Source organism: Schistocerca piceifrons, chromosome 6 (genome assembly GCF_021461385.2).
Source record: "Schistocerca piceifrons isolate TAMUIC-IGC-003096 chromosome 6, iqSchPice1.1, whole genome shotgun sequence".
Classification (NCBI taxonomy): domain Eukaryota; kingdom Metazoa; phylum Arthropoda; class Insecta; order Orthoptera; family Acrididae; genus Schistocerca; species Schistocerca piceifrons.
In genome coordinates this window covers 34,574,068-34,592,504 of record NC_060143.1, presented here as the reverse complement: position 1 = coordinate 34,592,504, position 18,437 = coordinate 34,574,068, and the positions used below count along the sequence as shown (strand labels likewise).

The 18,437-nt window shown below is 41.6% G+C and overlaps 1 pseudogene; it reads right to left on the bottom strand.

The window, feature by feature from the left end:
• Nucleotides 1–17,979: 17,979 nt before the first annotated feature.
• LOC124803500 lies at nt 17,980–18,097 on the bottom strand (annotated as a pseudogene).
• Nucleotides 18,098–18,437: the final 340 nt, after the last annotated feature.

Here is an 18,437-nt window from a genome sequence, read left to right as displayed (position 1 = left end):
CCAGCGATGGCGAGGCATGACAGAATCTCTGACCAGAGAGTTATTTATCGTTGCTAGTCTGCGCTTGATCGCGCGAGAGTTCAGTTCAGTTGCGAGGCAGTTGTTGTACGTAGCGAGTCGCGAGAGCATGTAGTTCAGTCAGTGCTAGTAGCGCGCACGAGACAGTCGGAGTTGTGTGTGAGGAGTCGGCGGGCGTCGACACGGGCCTCTGGTCAAGGCTCAGGTCGAGGTATATTTTTAAATAAGGTAATGAAGCAGCATTGCGCACATTTGATAATGTAATGTATGTTAACTGTAATTAATTTGTTCAAGAATTGCCCCAATAATAATTTTGTTCTCAAAACAATCTTTTTAAGAAAATAATCATTACAATTGAAACAATATTTCCTTTGCTATTCCTCTCAGAATAAATTTATCAGGTTGATCTTAACGTTAATTTTGTGGGGATTTAATATTTTTGCACATTTTTATTATCATTGAGTTTTATTACTGTGGGAAGCTAACATTTGGGGCTATTTGCAATTCTATTCAAATCTTATCATTTATAAATTTTTGTGGGAAGGTTACACTTAACAGAATGAATATTCACGTTTAAAAATTATCTTGTATTTTTGCGGGGAGGTTACACTAGGTTCTATTCCCATTAACATTTAATTATGTCAATTTATAAAATTCTACGGGGAGGTTACACTATTGACCTTTCAAAATTCTCCGGGGAGGTTACAATCGGTTATTTCAGAAAACGGTTACTTCGAGCGTTTTTAGCAGCCAGGTTAAACTGGAGAAGAAAAGAACCGTTGTAACCGAGAACAGGCAGTTTCAGTGATAACCGCCATCCATACTTCCACCAGCTCAGCATGGGCTGTTGGCTGCGCCATCTTGTTTTGACTTCCGCAGCGGCTTGCTACGATACTGTGGCAAGGGGACTCCAGTACGTACCAGGACTGTAGAGATCTACCAGTAAACAAAAAAAATTAATTATTTACCTTCACTCTTTCGGAGTAATGAATGAAACTTAATGACAGCCCAATGGAATCAGTCCCCACGTGATCGAAACTTCTGAGTGCCACACTTTGTAAACGTAATTCTGAGTTAAAGTAATAATACAGTTAAAAATATGACTGAAGGCCGACGAACGCATGAGGATGTACAATAGGTTCATTACGATGTTTTGACGTTTAATTAGTTTACTTGGCGAGCGAGTGTTAATTACCGTGACAGTGGGCGCCATGATTTTGTAAAGTTCAAATTAGCAGAGTCACCGAGCTGTTACCGTGTGGCAAAATAACTGTTTGCTTTTGTTCCATCAGTCGCGAGCTGACTGTAAACTTTGTGGAATATTTAACACTGTACAGAAACGCTTCAGTGTAACTTAAAACGGGAGTGGTCGTCGTAACAAATGTGCGAGTATTAATGATCTCCTTTTTTATGGGAATTTGCTCCCCGTTCCTCCCATTCTCCCCCCCCCCCCCTTTCCCTCCGTATGCGCATATTATGTTCACATGTCCATTTAGATGAAATAATGATTCGTCGCTCAAGACGACATGACTGAGAAAACATCGATCGTCACGTAGCAACATTTCTTTTGGAAAGTTGGCACTTAGACCACAGTCTGTAGGCTTTAGAGCTAAAACTATAAGGTAGTAGTTGTCAGCTTTCGTTAAGTCTCCACACAGACGTCACTGGAACTGCTGATTCTCGACTAACCTTCCGAACTGATTTCTGGAGGCTGTGCCTCAAAGATTCTCTCACCCGTTAAACATGTTCTTTGATCACTCTTGGTCATCCTGCACTCTTCCCTTTGCAAAGACAGCTGCTATCTTCAAATTGATGATACAATCTACAAATCTTATTATAACTTGAAGAATTACAACAGAGTTTAATAATGAATGCACATTGCACTGTAACAAACGATTCAGTCCTTGCAAACAGTAAAACGCAGAAAGCGTTCTGTTCACTAGTCGCCATCTTTGCTACTAGCGCTTTCTATCACAAGACGTAAGAAACAGCGCATGCGAACAGGTATACAAACAATAGCTTTTCTGTTCCATCATCTTTCGGGAGTGCACTCGGGACAGCGACAATTCTTCTTGCGATATTTCGGCTAGAAACCTCCCAGCCATCTTCAAGGCAAGTCGGAGACTGAGTTCATAGCGTTTGCGCGTGCCTATTTATACGGAGAGTCACGTGATACAAAGCTGCTGAGGATTGAAAGCGCATGCGTCAAAGACATCAAAGTCGCCACTACTGCGCTAGTCATAGATAAGATGTATATAGCAAAGATAAACATATAAGCGCAGAGTGCAAACAAAATAGTGCTGCTGCGAATCCACCGTGCTTGTAAATAAATAATTCATCTTTAAAAGTGGTAACATCTGTCGGAAGTGAAAATGCAGAAATTCTTTCCGAACGAAGGTGTGAAATAAGCGGTTTCCAAGCATTGTCAAGATGAAATCCTTCGTTACGGTTTAGCAGGTTGTCGGCTAGTTGTATTTCTACAGCTTCCTTAACAACTGAGTCCCAGAAAGATGAAGCAGTAGTTAAAATCTTAACATCTTTATAATGCAAGGCATGGCCAGTAGAAATGCAATGTTCGGCAACTGCTGATTTGTTGGACTGAAGAAGACGTGTGTACCGCTGATGTTGGACGCATCGTTCCTGTACAGTGCGCGTGGTTTGCCCTAAGTCCGTTTGCCACACTCACAAGGGATTTCATAAACTCCCGCCTTTCGCAAGAGCAGATCATCCTTGACGGATCCCAATAAGGCTGCAGTCTTAGCTGGTGGGCGGAATATCACATCCACTTTATGTTTCTTCAAGATTCTAGCGATTTTAGAAGAAACATTACCCACGTATGGGAGAAAGGCTGTAGATTTCACTTCCCTTTCCACTTCCTCATCCTTTTCCTGTGATTTTTCTGCAGTTTTTATTTGCAGGGATTTCTTAATCTGCTGTTGCGAATAGCCATTTCTCCTAAAAACTGCCTCCAGGTGCACAAGCTCATCCTGCAGGCTGTCAACATCAGACACTACATGAGCCCTGTGGACCAAAGTTTTCAGAACACTCATAATTTGCGACGGATGGTTGCAGCTAGACGCCTGCAAATACAGGTCTGTGTGTGTGGGCTTACGGTATACGCAATGACCTAGAGATCCATCTTCTTTCCGGCGAACCACCACATCCAGAAACGGTAAACAGCCATTCTTCTCTCGCTCCATAGTGAACTTGATGTTTCCGTGAATGGAATTGAGATGTTCCAAAAACTCTATCAGTTTATCCTCTCCGTGGGGCCACACTATAAAAGTGTCACCCACGTATCTCCAGAAGACCGTCGGTTTTAATACTGCTGAGTTGAGGGCTTTCTCTTCAAAATCCTCCATAAACAAATTAGCCACCAGGGGAGAGAGAGGGCTCCCCATAGCGACACCGTCAATTTGTTCGTAATATTGTTCATCAAATAAAAAATAAGTGGAGGTTAATGCATGCTTAAACAAAGCTGTTATATCATCCTCAAACTTGCTGCTAATGAGATACAGGGAGTCAGCCAGGGGTACTTTGGTGAACAACGAGACAACGTCAAAACTAACTAATAAATCTGTGCTATTGAGCTTCAGACCTTTCAACCTACTGATAAAATCCGACGAGTTGCGGATATGATGTTCACATTTCCCCACAAACGGTCTCAACAGAGAGGCTAAATATTTTGCCAATGAGTACGTTGGTGCACCTATATTGCTAACTATTGGTCGAAAAGTCAGCACTTTTAAAATCTGCTCCAAACATGGATTAAGATTTTCAGTTTCTTCTGAACTGGACGTTCGTAGAACTTTGTGTACCTTGGGAAGGCCATATAATCTGGGGGGCACAGAGCTGTGTCCCTTAAGTTTGTTGGCGACTTCTTTACGCAGAGAACTGGAGTTCAGAAGCGATGCAGTTTTCCTCTCAACCCGAGATGTGTGGTCCTTGTCAATCTTACGGTATGCAGACTCATCCAGTAAGTTGTGCATCTTCTCAATATAGACGTCTCTCGGAAGCAAACCTGTGGCATTACCCTTGTCTGCAGGAAGGACCAAAGACTGGGAATCATTCCGGAGATTACGGAGTGCAGCTCTCTCAGCTGAGGATAAGTTGCTGTTTTGTGGACGAGATCTTGTAAGAGTTCGGCACACTTCACGTCTTATTTCTTCGGCGGAATCACCAGGTAACTTTCGGACAGCTTCTTCAATACCTGAGATAAAAGATGTTAACGGCAGGGGCTTTGGCGTGGGAGCGAAGTTCAGACCCTTTTCTAAAACTGACATAGTCGCATTGTCCAAGTCCTTATTTGTAAAATTAAAAACAGAAGATTTAAAACCCACATCTTACTGCGAACTGAGTAGTCAGACGGGCGAATTTCGCCAATTGTCTTGCAGTGGAATCTTGATGAGTCCAGTCCAATTTTGCCCATGTTACGCCATCAGTCCATTCCCAAGAAATAGGTGGGAGTTTAGCTGCTATCTTCAGATGTAAATGATACAACCCTGCCGAGATCAAATCCAACTTCCTGCGAGTATATCTAATTCTCTCCTTAACCAATGCCAAACTCGCTTTACGAGTAATCTTATTAGCTGCAACAGTCTTGATAAAATGTACCACTTTCGCAAATTTAGGTATAATATCATAGCTCCGGCGTCTTTGTAAAAAGCTCAAGGTACTCAATAGGCACGCGCAAACGCTATGAACTCAGTCTCTGACTCGCCTTGAAGATGGCTGGGAGGTTTCTAGCCGAAATATCGCAAGAAGAATTGTCGCTGTCCAGAGTGCACGCCCGAAACATGATGGAACATTATGTCCACCGGAAAAACTTCAAGAATCACAATAGCTTTTATGTTTCTCTTTCAGTTGATGGGTTGTTTAAAACCGTAAGTTGGATGTAATAAATGCTAAAAAGCCTTACAACACCCAGTATTCATTTTGAAACACCTAGTGTCTCCGTCACCCGATTCCAGGACGATCTCACTGTCGCTGTACGCTATGTATTCGATAGTCACAAAATATATTTCAAGTTCGTATGAGTTTTATACTTCCCCCATGCACCATGGACATCGCCGTTAGTGGGGAGGCTTGCGTGCCTCAGTGATGCAGATGACCAACCACAATCTGTTGAGAGGCCAGACAAACACGTGATTCCTGAAGGGGGGTAGCAGCTTTCTCAGCACCTGTAAGGGCAACAGCCTGGATCATTGACTGAAATGGCCTTGCTGTGCTGGTACTGAGAATGGCTGAAAGCAAGAGGAATCTACAGCCACAATTTCTCCCAAGGGCTAGTTGCTTGCGTTGCTGGCTCTGAATCACAGGGTCACTGGTTCGATTCCTAGCTGGGTTGGGGTTTTTCTGTGCCTGCGGACTGGGTGTTTGTGTTGTCCTCATCATTTCATCATCATCATTCGTGACAGTTGCTAGATTGGAATGAGTAAAAATTGGACTGAGCAAAGGTTGGGACTTTGTACGGGCGCTGATGACCACACAGTTGAGTGCCCACAAACCAATCATCATCATCATTTACTGTGCGGTTAAATGATGATGATGACCTGTTGGGTAAAATATTCCGCACGTAAAATAGCCCCCCCCCCCCCCTCAGATCTCTGGGCAGGGATACTCAGGGGAACGTCGTTATCAGGAGAAACACAACTGTCGCTTTACAGATCAGAGCCTGGAATGACAGATCTCTTAATCGGGCACGTAGGTCAGAAACCTCGAAAAAGGAAACGGATAGGTTAAAGTTAGATATAGTGGGAATTAGTGAAGTTCCGTGGAAGGAGGTATAGTACTTCTGGTCGGGTGACTACAGGGTTATAAACACAAAATCAAACAGGGGAGATGCAGGAGTAGGTTTAATAATGAATAAAAAATAGGAACGCATATACGCTACTACGAACAGCAGAGCCAACGCATTATTAAAGCCAAGATAGACACGAAGCCCATGCCTACCACACTGGTACAAGTTTAAATCCCATCTAGGTGCGCAGATGAAGAAGTGATTGAAGAAATGTATGATGAGGTAAAAGAAATTATTCAGATAGTTAAGGGAGTGTAATGAAAGAGTGGAATTCGATAGTAGGAAAGGGAACAGAAGGAAGAGTAGTAGGTGAATATGAACTAGGAGTACAGAATGAAAGAGGAAGTCGTCTGGTAGAATTTTGCACAGATCATAACTTAGTCATAGCTAATACATGGTCTAAGAATCATGACAGAAGGCCGCATACTTGGAAGCGACCTGGAGACACCGAAGGTTTCAGAGTGATTATATAATGGTAAGACAGAGATTTAGGAACCAGGTTTTAAATTGTAAGACATTTCCAGTGGCAAATGTGGTCTCTGACCACAATTAATTGGTTGTGAACTGTAGATTAAAACTGAAGAAATTGCAAAAAGGTAGGTACTTATGGAGATGGGACCTGGATAAACTGCAAGAACCAGAGGTTGTCGAGAGTTGCAGAAGGAGCATTAGGGAACGATTGACAAGAACAGGAGAAAGAAATACAGTAGAAGAGGAATGGATAGCGCTGAGAGATAAAACAGTAAAGGCAGCAGAGGATCAAGTAGGTAAAAAGAAGAGCGCTGGTAGAAATCCTTGGGTAATTTAATTGATGAAAGGAGAAAATATGAAAATGGAGTAAATGAAGCAGACAAAAAGGAATACAAAACGGTTCAAAAATTAGTTCGACAGGAGGCGCAAAATGGCTAAGCAGGAATGGCTAGAGGAAAAATCTAAGGATGTAGAAGCGTATATCACCAGGGGTAAGACAGATGTCGCCTACAAGAAGATTAAAGAGACCTTTGGAGAAAAGAGAACCACCTGTACTAGTATCAATAGTTCAGATGGAAAACCAGTCTTAAGCAAAGAAGGGAAAGAAAAAAGGTGGAAGATGTACGTAGAGGGTCTACACAAGGGCGACGTACTTGAGGGCAGTATTAAATAAATAGAAGAGGACGTAGATGAAGATGAGATGCGAGATATGATACTGCGTGAAGAATTTGACAGATCGCTGAAAGATCTAAGTTGAAACAAAGCTCTGGGAGTAGACAACATTCCATTAGAACTGCTGATAGCCTTGGGAAAGCCAGCCCTCACAAAACTCTACCATCTGGTGAGCAACAGGTATCAGGCAAGCGAAATTCCCTCAGACTTCAAGAAGAATATAATAATTCCAATTCCAAAGAATGCAGGTGTGACAATTACCGAACTATCAGTTTAATAAGTCACGGTTGTAAAATACTAACAAGTATTCTCTACAGACGAATGGAGAGTTAGTAGAAAACGACCTCGGGGAAGATCAGTTTGGATTCCGGAGAAATGTTGGAACACGCGAGGCAATACTGACTATACGAATTATCTTCGAAGATACATTAAGGAAAGGCAAAACTACGTTTCTAGCATTTGTAGACTTACAGAAAGCTTTTGACAATGTTGACTGGATTATTCTCTTTCATATTCTGAAAGTGGCATGGGTGAAACACAGGGAGCGAAAGGCTATTTACAGTTTGTACAGAAACCGGATGGTAGTTATAAGAGTCGAGGGACACGAGGGGGAAGCAGTTGTTCAAAAGGGAGCGATACAGACTGTAGCCTATCCCGATGTTATTCAATCTGTATATTGAGCAAACTGTATAGGAAACAAAACAAAAATTTGCAGTAGGAGTTAAAATCCATGGAGAAGAAATAAGAATCTGAGGTTTGCCGATGACTCTGTAATTCTGTCAGACAGCAAAGGACCTGAAAGAGTAGGTGAACGGAATGTACAGTGTCATGAAAGGAGGATATGAGATGAACATCAACAATAGCAAAATGAGGATAACGGAACGCAGTCGAATTAAATCAGCTAATGCTGGCCGGCCGGGGTGGCCGAGCGATTCTAGGCGCTACAGTCTGGAACCGCACCACCGCTACAGTCGCAGGTTCGAATCCTGCCTCGGGCATGGATGTGTGTGATGTCCTTAGGTTAATTAGGTTTAATTAGTTCTAAGTTCTAGGGGACTGATGACCTCAGCAGTTAAGTCCCATTGTGATCAGAGCCATTTGAACCAAGGTAATGCTGAGGTAATTAAATTAGGAAATAAGATACTAAACGTAGAAGATGAATTTTGTTATTTGGGCAGAGAGGATATAAGATGTAGACTGCTCTTCTTCGGAAACGCTTTCCTTGCCAGCGCCAATCTGTTAACATCGAGTTTAGATTTAAGTGTCAGAAAGTCCTTTCTGAAAGTATTTGTATGGAATTTAGCGATGTGTGGAATTGAAACACGGACGGTAAACAGTTTAGACAAGGAGTGAATAGAGGCTTTTGAAATGTGGTGCAACAGAAGAATGCTGAAGATTATATGGATAGATCACATAACTAATGAAGAGGTACTGAATATAACTGAGGAGAAGAGGAATTTGTGGCACAACTTGTCTAGAAGAAGGGATAGGTTGGCAGAACATATTCTGAGGCATCAAGGGATCACCAACGTAGTATTGGAGGGAAGTGTGAAGGGTAAAAATCGTAGTGGGAGACGAAGAGATGAGTATGCTCAGCTGATTCAGAAGCATGTAGGTTGCAGTAGCTACTCAGAGATTAAGAGGCTTGCACAAGATAGAGCAACATGGAGAGGTGCATCAAACCAGTCTTCGGACTGAAGACCACAACAACAACAACATGAGTTTTATTTAGAACAGACAGTGTTTACACCATTTAAATACTCCGTAAATCACAGAAAAGTACTTGGCAAATGGTGCTTTGCATTGCACCGCGTATTAAGATATCTTCCTGTTCCATTCGCACTTGAAATATTCTGAGATGAGATAAGAAATCCCTTTTTCAAACAGACCGCGTTTTCCAAGTATCCTTCCAGACTACAAATAAAAGGATCCTGCTTTTGACGCTCATTTGGTCTAACTCCACAATTGTCGCTTCTGTCCCCTCTGGCAGTTGTACACTGCACCAAGGTTAGCGGTGCAAATCAGACTGTAGGTCAATCCAAGAACTGGTAAGGTAAGCCGGCTCGATGTTGTTGGTTAGGAAATGACATGTCCTCAACGACAGAGCGACATCTCATGAAGCCTTTGTAAGTATCGGATCAAAATACTCGGGCGAATCATTTACAGAAGATGGGAGTAACTGGTAGAAGCCGACTGTGGGGAAGATCACTTTGGGTTCCGAAGAAATACAGTAATGTGCAGGATAATACTTAGCAGACATACAGGGGGATGCCACGATGTTCGAATCATGGATTTTCTTCAAACTTTGTACACTTTTAGCAGTCCACTAGGACGACGTAATGTGCAAGCACTACTTAGGCCATTTCGAGAAAATCGCAAGAGAAGTTTTACGAAACAGTGATGTACCGGTGCATTGTGACGCTGAGTACGAGCTGGCGGCGGTCACGTGGTTAGCGTGAAAGCTCCGTAATCGGTGGATCGATTTGCCCATATTATTATTATTTTCATTTATATTTCTTTAGCACTAGTCATTAATTCGTACATATTACGTCTGAAAGGTAATATAATGAAATGAAATGTGTATTTGCATTATCTTTTACTAAATTTCCAATATTATTGGGTTGTTCACTAATTCTTATTATTGCGACAAACATTATGTGACTTTTATTTCTATAGGCAAGTTGAAATCTTCATCAAACATCTTTAAACTTGTTTATATGTGATTGAGAACGATTGAGAAATTCCTTCCCGTGCGAATGCTATTAAAATACATTCGGTCCTACATCGGCGATTTTCGGTTCCGATATTTATGAAAATGTTGCGTTACACATGGTTTTGCATTCACGCTGTCGGAAGAAAGAGAATTTTTTCAAATCGCCAAAGAGCTTTGTTTTTCTTCAGAAACACTGATGATTTCTTGTACATTCATTCGATGTAGTAGATGGAGTCTTAATTTATGTTTTCCGTGTCTGTATGAAAAATATCATCCTGTAACTTGCAATGTCGAAAGCACATCCGACGATTAATCGTACATTACCTTCATATTCTGGCATATGCCAACTCTTTGTATTACTGAAAAAAGTTATTTACATATTTATCGATGTCTGACTTGGGCCTTCCAACCCTATCCCTCTGCGTTGTTATCAATGGAGAGACGTCTACAGACGTTAAAGTAACCTCTGGATTGCCACAGGGGAGTGTTATGGGACCATTGCTTTTCACAATATACATAAATGACCTAGTAGATAGTGTCGGAAGTTCCATGCGGCTTTTCGCGGATGATGCTGTAGTACACAGAGAAGTTGCAGCATTAGAAAATTGTAGCGAAATGCAGGAAGATCTGCAGCGGATAGGCACTTGGTGCAGCGAGTGGCAACTGACCCTTAACATAGACAAATGTAATGTATTGCGAATACATAGAAAGAAGGATCCTTTATTGTATGATTATGTGATAGCGGAACAAACACTGGTAGCAGTTACTTCTGTAAAATATCTGGGAGTATGCGTGCGGAACGATTTGAAGTGGAATGATCATATAAAATTAATTGTTGGTAAGGCGGGTACCAGGTTGAGATTCATTGGGAGAGTCCTTAGAAAATGTAGTCCATCAACAAAGGAGGTGGCTTACAAAACACTCGTTCGACCTATACTTGAGTATTGCTCATCAGTGTGGGATCCGTACCAGGTCGGTTTGACGGAGGAGATAGAGAAGATCCAAAGAAGAGCGGCGCGTTTCGTCACAGGGTTATTTGGTAACCGCGATAGCGTTACGGAGATGTTTAATAAACTCAAGTGGCAGACTCTGCAAGAGAGGCGCTCTGCATCGCGGTGTAGCTTGCTCGCCAGGTTTCGAGAGGGTGCGTTTCTGGATGAGGTATCGAATATATTGCTTCCCCCTACTTATACCTCCCGAGGAGATCACGAATGTAAAATTAGAGAGATTAGAGCGCGCACGGAGGCTTTCAGACAGTCGTTCTTCCCGCGAACCATACGCGACTGGAACAGGAAAGGGAGGTAACGACAGTGGCACGTAAAGTGCCCTCCGCCACACACCGTTGGGTGGCTTGCGGAGTATAAATGTAGATGTAGATGTAGATGTAGATATAGAACCCGTCCCCAGATCGAAGCGAACAGTTGCGAGGTTCTCCGTCCTTACTGGATTGCAGGTATAAAGGATCACGACAGACATACATTTTCAGGAAGACTTTATCTGTTTCATCGTTTGGTTGTCGATTACTATAAACATAATATTTGCTGTGATAATAAAAATTAGCAACCAACAAAATAATATTGGAAAAGCAATAGAAGATTGTACAGATACATGTGTTTTTTCATCATATTACCTTCCAAATGTAAAAGGTATGAAGTAATATGACTACTGTTCAAAAAAATACAAACAGAAAAAGATAAGATAACCGGGAGTTCAGCCAGCGATCCCTTGATTACGGAGCTTTAACGCTGACCACATGACCGCCACCAGCTGGTGCTAAGGGTCTCTGAAAACAGACTGCAGTCATATATAACAGTCGAAGACATGAATGGGAAGCGGTTGAAAAGACAGTAAGACAAAGTTGTAGCCTTCCCCAGTTCAATTCAGTCTGTACATTGAGCTCACAGTAAAGGAAACCAAGAAAAAAATTTGAAAGACGATTAAAATTTAGCTTGAAGAAACAGAAACTTTCAAGTTTTCTCATTACATTGTAATTCTGTCAGAAATGATGAAGAACTTGGAACAACAAATGAACACAGTGGGTAGTGTCTTGGAAAGAGTTTATAAGGCGAATAGCAACAAAAAGAAAAACAGTGACATTGTAGTCGAATTAAATCAATCAGGTTATGGTGTGATACACTAAAAGTAGAAGATGTGTTTTACCATTCTGGCAGCAAAGTAACTGCTGATGATCGAAACAGAGAAATATAAAATGGTTCTGTCTACAGCAAGAAATAAATTTCTTAAAAAGAATAATTATTTAACATCTGATCTCAATTTAATTCTATATATAGATTCTTCTGTTACTTTTTGGCAAAACAACTTCATATTTAAGGTTAAATAACAAGACTGTTTTTGTGCTGCTGATTTTTGTTTATTTCTAACTAGTTTTCGGCTTACAGGGCATCTTCAGGAAACAATTGACTAGCGTCTGCAAGGGACATTATTCTTAGGTAACATTATAAGGAAAGAAACGAGCCACCTGCACAGAATAAAGTGCACCGAACTTGTTTTTTAATGTTGGAATTATACTTGATGCAATGGACAATATCAAGCACAACAAATAATTAAACTGCACAATATTACACATTATATAGTTACAATGCTTAAGTTTGTGAAATCTTGATATTGGTTGGAAAACTGTCAAACTGAGCATCCTTCATTTATGTTGTGTAACAAGCATGTATTTTAACATTGTAAATTACACTGTACACAATGGACAATAGAAAACACAACAATTGAAATACACAATATCGCAGCATTACAGGTTATATGGGCATAATTCCATAGTTTGTGAAGTCATGACATTTGTTGAGAACTGTCCAACTGAGCACTAGTTACTTATGTTTTGCAGCAAACATGTTTTCATTTTAAATTACAGTTTATGCAATGGACAATATTAAAGGCCCTACATGATTAAGCCACACAGTATATAGTATTGGAAGCTCTGTTGATATAACATTGAAGTCTATGCAGTAATCAAGCTAAGGAATATAAATTTCTATTGGGTTTTAATTTTGTGTAGCAGTGTGTGTCATTGTCACGGTCTGTAGTTATGTAGCTGGTTGGTTGCATCATGTGAAGCTTAAAAGTGTGGATGTCCTTAGCTGTAATTCATCATTAAAACCAGCTGGGAATTTTGAGCAAAATGTTTGTTTACTTCAAGTGTTTCTCACACACTTACTATCCTTTCTTTGGTCGCTATATGTAGTACTTCTGTGTACGTGATATCTGTGTCCTTCCTTCAGCACATGTTTAGCAATGGTGGAGTCTGACTTTTGTAATTCCCCTCTGCATTAACGATCAGTCAGCCTATTTGATATAGCGCTGCCTGACTGACAAGTATAAGTTTATTGCAGTTACTTCAAGAGATTTTATAAATACCACTGTTACTTAATAAACCTGTTTTGTCCTTGCTATTCAATAATAATTACAGCATTTTCAATTTTTATCTATTTTGTCTAATAGCTTTCCCAAATATGGGATTGTACACCAGTTGGTTTTAGACATGTTGCAGCAGAGGGGGCATACACATACGGTAACATTTTTCTACCTTGTTTCCTGTGTAAAATGTTGTGAATTAAGTCAGGGGTATAGCCACTGCTACGTGCATTACATTTAATGGTGTCTAATTTTGTCTGAAAATTCGGTTTTGACGTTGGTATAGATGTAAAACAATGCCAAATGGGTTGAAAGGCAGCTTGTTTGCGGATTATTGGATGTTGAGTACATGAGAGTATTACAGCGTCTGCTATTGTAATTTTTCTGTAAATTTTGAAACTAAATATATGTGTATTGCCAGGCTATGTGTCTGTTCGTATAGAGTACCTTCAAACTGGAAATAATTTTGTTGTAAACATGTCTGTGTGACCAGTTTCACAAGTTAATAACTTTACACTTACAGACTAAATAAGTTAATATTTAAAATTAAAAAATTGAATATAAACATATTAACTTTAAAAAAATTAAATTTTTCTTGCTTGTATAGCGTTGACACCTGTTCTATGTATATAGTACTTCTGTCAAAATATCGAGGCATTCTTTGACTGCTATGTTTGTAAATGAATACTAACAAAAAAAACAGTTTTGCACTATTTGGAATAGGATGATCCTTAAATTTGTTAACGATGTCCACTGAATTTGCAATTCCAAACTCAGATTTAAATTTTGTCTTCATTTTGATGCTGAAATGTATTTGTTTGGTTATTTTGTCGTTTGGTGCAGTGTAGGTTGGCACAAGAGGTCATAAAGTTTGGCCTCCTTTGTTTATTGTGAGAAATCCATACAGTTTAGGCGCTACTGTGTCCATGTTGATCTAATGTATAGGTTCATATTTAGGTATTTTGTTTCTCCAGGTCTTGGTTAAGTTCCTAATTTCTTCATTAAAGGTTTTGGTAGGATCTGTGATGAGGATATGGCAGGAATAGGATATGTGGATTGTTTCACTTTCTCAACGTAATCACTTTTGTTCATGAAAACGAAAATACTACTTTATCTGCCCTTGATAAGAATGTTGTTATTTTGAGTAATTTTCATCTTTAGGTTAGTTTTCTTTTCCATAGATTTTGATGTATGAGCATATAACTCAAGACATTTTTATATACCACGCCTTACTGTGTGTCTGGTTGCAATGTCTTTGCCGACACTCTATTCTACATAAACTTCTAATACATCTAAAAGTTTTTGGAAGGTTTATGGTGTAGAGCATATTTGAAACCTTTTACTAGAACATCCATTCCCTTTGTGTAAGGTACAATTTCAGACAGACGAATTACGTATTCTAGGAAGTTTTGTTTAGGTTTTGTGGGTGTATTCAAAGTAACAAGTTTCACACAGAAGCAGAAAAAGTAGTATTTTGGTGCTCATGGACAAAAGTGATTACTTTGAGAAAGTGAAACAATTCCTCACGCCCAGTTACTATTAGATCCACACCAAAGATCCTACCAGACACTTTAACGAGAAACTGAAAGCTTAACCAAGACCTGCAGAACACAACACCCAAATATGAGGCCAAGTATTTGACCAACATGAACCCAGTACATCCTAAACTGTGTGGACTTTCTAAACTATACAAGAAGGGCCTAACTTTACGATCCCTTCTGCCAACGTACACCGCACCAAACTACAAAATTACTACAGAATTACATTTCAGCATCAAAACCGAGATAGAATTTAAATCTAAGTTTGGAATTGTGAATTCACTGGACCTGGTTAACAAATATAAGGACCTTCCTGAAACTTCCTGGCAGATTAAAACTGTGTGCCCGACCGAGACTCGAACTCGGAGAACTTCTGTAAAGTTTGGAAGGTAGGAGACGAGGTACTGGCAGAAGTAAAGCTGTGAGTACCGGGCGTGAGTCGTGCTTCGGTAGCTCAGTTGGTAGAGCACTTGCCCGCGAAAGGCAAAGGTCCCGAGTTCGAGTCTCGGTCGGGCACACAGTTTTAATCTGCCAGGAAGTTTCATATCAGCGCACACTCCGCTGCAGAGTGAAAATCTCATTCTGGAAACATCCCCCAGGCTGTGGCTAAGCCATGTCTCCGCAATATCCTTTCTTTCAGGAGTGCTAGTTCTGCTAGGTTCGCAGGAGAACTTCTGTAAAGTTTGGAAGGTAGGAGACGAGGTACTGGCAGAAGTAAAGCTGTGAGTACCGGGCGTGAGTCGTGCTTCGGTAGCTCAGTTGGTAGAGCACTTGCCCGCGAAAGGCAAAGGTCCCGAGTTCGAGTCTCGGTCGGGCACACAGTTTTAATCTGCCAGGAAGTTTCATATCAGCGCACACTCCGCTGCAGAGTGAAAATCTCATTCTGGATAAGGACCTTCCTATTCCACATAGTGCAAAACTAGTATCCTTTGATGTTAGCAGATTATTTATAAACATACCAGTCAAAGAATGAGTCGATATTTTGACAGAACTATAATAGAAAGCAAGTGTCAACCTTGTACAAGTAGACGACATAAAACTGGCCACACAGACATGTTTACAACAAAATTATTTTCAATTTGAAGGTAGTCTTTGCAAACAGCTACGTGACTTGGCAATGAGGTCTCCCCTGAGTCTTCTTTTAGTAGAGATCTTCAGGGAGCATTTTGAAAAACAGTTGCTACCTTATAGATTTCTCAGTAATAATATCAAATAGTGGTACAGATATGTAGATGATGTACTGTGTCTGTAGTCTGGTACCTGGTACCAAAAGACTACTGAACGCACTCGTAGAACATCTAAACTTACAACACAAAAACGTGCACTTCGCCATGGTGACCAGTGAAAAATCAATTAATGTCTTAGATCTCATCATAGATATCACTACAAACACCCATAGTTTCAAAATTTACAGAAAACTTATAATAACAGACACTGTAATACCCTCATGTTCATACCAACAAACGCACGAATATGCTGCCATCCTTTCCATTCAGCATCGTCTTACATCTGTACCAATTCCAAACCTAGTTTTCACATAAAATTAGACACAAGTAAATGTATTGCACCTAACAGGGGCTATACCCCTAACTAAAAAAGAAGTAAAATACTATTTTTTACTTCTGATGAAGGTATATTTATATCTACCGAAACCGCGGTCAAGAATTTTAATAGATCTTTATCCTGCAACTGTTTTGGCTGTCATCATTTACCGTGAAGAATTTCAACAGTTGCTGTTCCAGCCATGTTTAAAATCTTGAAATTAGTTAAGTTTAAGTAGTTCTAAGTCTAGGGGGCTGATGGCCTCAGATGTTAACTCCCATAGTGCTCAGAGCCATTTGAACCATTTGAGCTTGCATGAGGACCAGAGGTCGACCAACGCGTTACTGAATCACTCAATTTGTGAAACTCTTTCTCCTGAATAAACCATCCAACTTTTCTACAACTGTAATCATTTGTTCGTCTGTACGTGTACATCACACCTACCTATTTCCGTCCCATTCGGATAATTCCTTCGTGGCGTCGTACATTTTGTTTTGTAAGTGTGTATGGCTCTGAGCACTATGGAACTTAACATCTGTGGTCATGAGTCCCCTAGAACTTAGAACTACTTAAACCTAACTAACCTAAGGAATCACACACATCCATGCCCGAGGCAGGATTCGAACCTGCGACCGTAGCAGTCGCGCGGTTCCGGACTGCGCGCCTAGAACCGCTAGACCACCGCGGCCGGCAAGTGTGTATGTATGTATGTATTTGTGTTTATCGTTTTTTCATATTGGTATAATAGCTTTCCCATTTTCCGCATTATGGGATATATTTCGTACTTTGCTGATGCGTTAGCTTCCCTCCTGTTCCGCCAAGCTGTAGGAATGCAGTGGAAAGAGGGTAAGTGACGGAGTACTACTGCGGACTGTTTTCCGGGTGTCACGTGCACGTTTTACGGGACTCGTGGGATGAGCGGGAAGGCTTCGCCAGAGCACACATCCTGAGAGCCCGCCAACAGGGTCGCTGCGCGCCTGGCTGCTTGCTCGCCCACGACCCTGCGCCATTGCAGGGCTTCACGGAAGTGTGTTAAGCGGATCCGCGCACCCTCCCCCTCCCCACACGCAGCCCGTGAAGTGACGCACTGCGTGTCGCGCCGTCCGCTCTTACTCTCCTAATCCTGTCTTCCTTTGTGTGGCTCTGATAAATGCCCAAAATAACAATGACCGAATTCGTCTTATGACTTAAATACGAGTGGCTCGGCGTGGCAGGTTGGCTCTATTCAGGATTCAAGTACACCATATTATTTCCCACTATTTTGTCTACAAAACCTTATTTTTCAACACGCTGAATGTGGCGGCCTTCCGCCACCTTACTTGGAGGGCCTGTATCCTGGCACAGCACCACTCTACTAGTCGACGTAGGGTGCACGTCTTGCTGCACCAATAACCCCCACATGAACCACCTGCCGCTTCCACCGGAGTGCGTCTGTCATTATGCCATATAGAAGGAAGCCGGAAGGTGTGAGATCCGGGCTGTAGGGTCGATGAGGAAGAACAGTCCAAAGAAGTTTTGTGAGCTCCTCTTCTTGGGTGTAGACTTGTATGAGGTCTTGCGTTGTCATGGATGACAAGTTCGTTTGCTCCTTCGTCGCGACGAATAGGCAGAACATAAGTGTTCGGTTTCCTGAGGGTAGAACAATAGCACTCCGTCTTCAGGCCACGAGTGGCCTACCGGGACCATCCGACCGCCGTGTCATCCTCAGTAGAGGATGCGGATAGGAGGGGCATGGGGTCAGCACACCGCTCTCCCGGTCATTATGATGGTATTCTTGACCGAAGCCGCTACTATACGGTCGAGTAGCTCCTCAATTGGCATCACCATGCTGAGTGCACACCGAGAAATGGCAACAGCGCGTGGCGGCCTGGATGGTCACCCATCCAAGTGCCGACCACGCCCAACAGCGCTTAACTTCGGTGATCTCACGGGAACCGGTGTATCCACTGCGGCAAGGCCGTTGCCTGAGGGTAGGACAATACACTTCAGAGTTGATCGTTGCTCCATGAGAGAGTAGTTCGAATAGAATAACCTCTTCAGAGTCCCACAGGATCGTCGCCATGGCTTTACCAGCTAGGTTGCAGCTTTGAACGTTTTTTTTGGAGGAGAGGTGATGTGGCGCCACTGCATGGATTGCAGTTTTGTTTCCGGTTCGAAGTGACGAATCCATGGTTCATCGCCTGTAATGATGTTCGGCCAAAAATTGCCACCATCAGCCTCGTAACATGCAAACGTTTCCGTGTAGATGATCTTTCGTTGCTCTTTAGTCTTCTGTTAGGTGGCAAGGAACCCAGCAGGCATACAT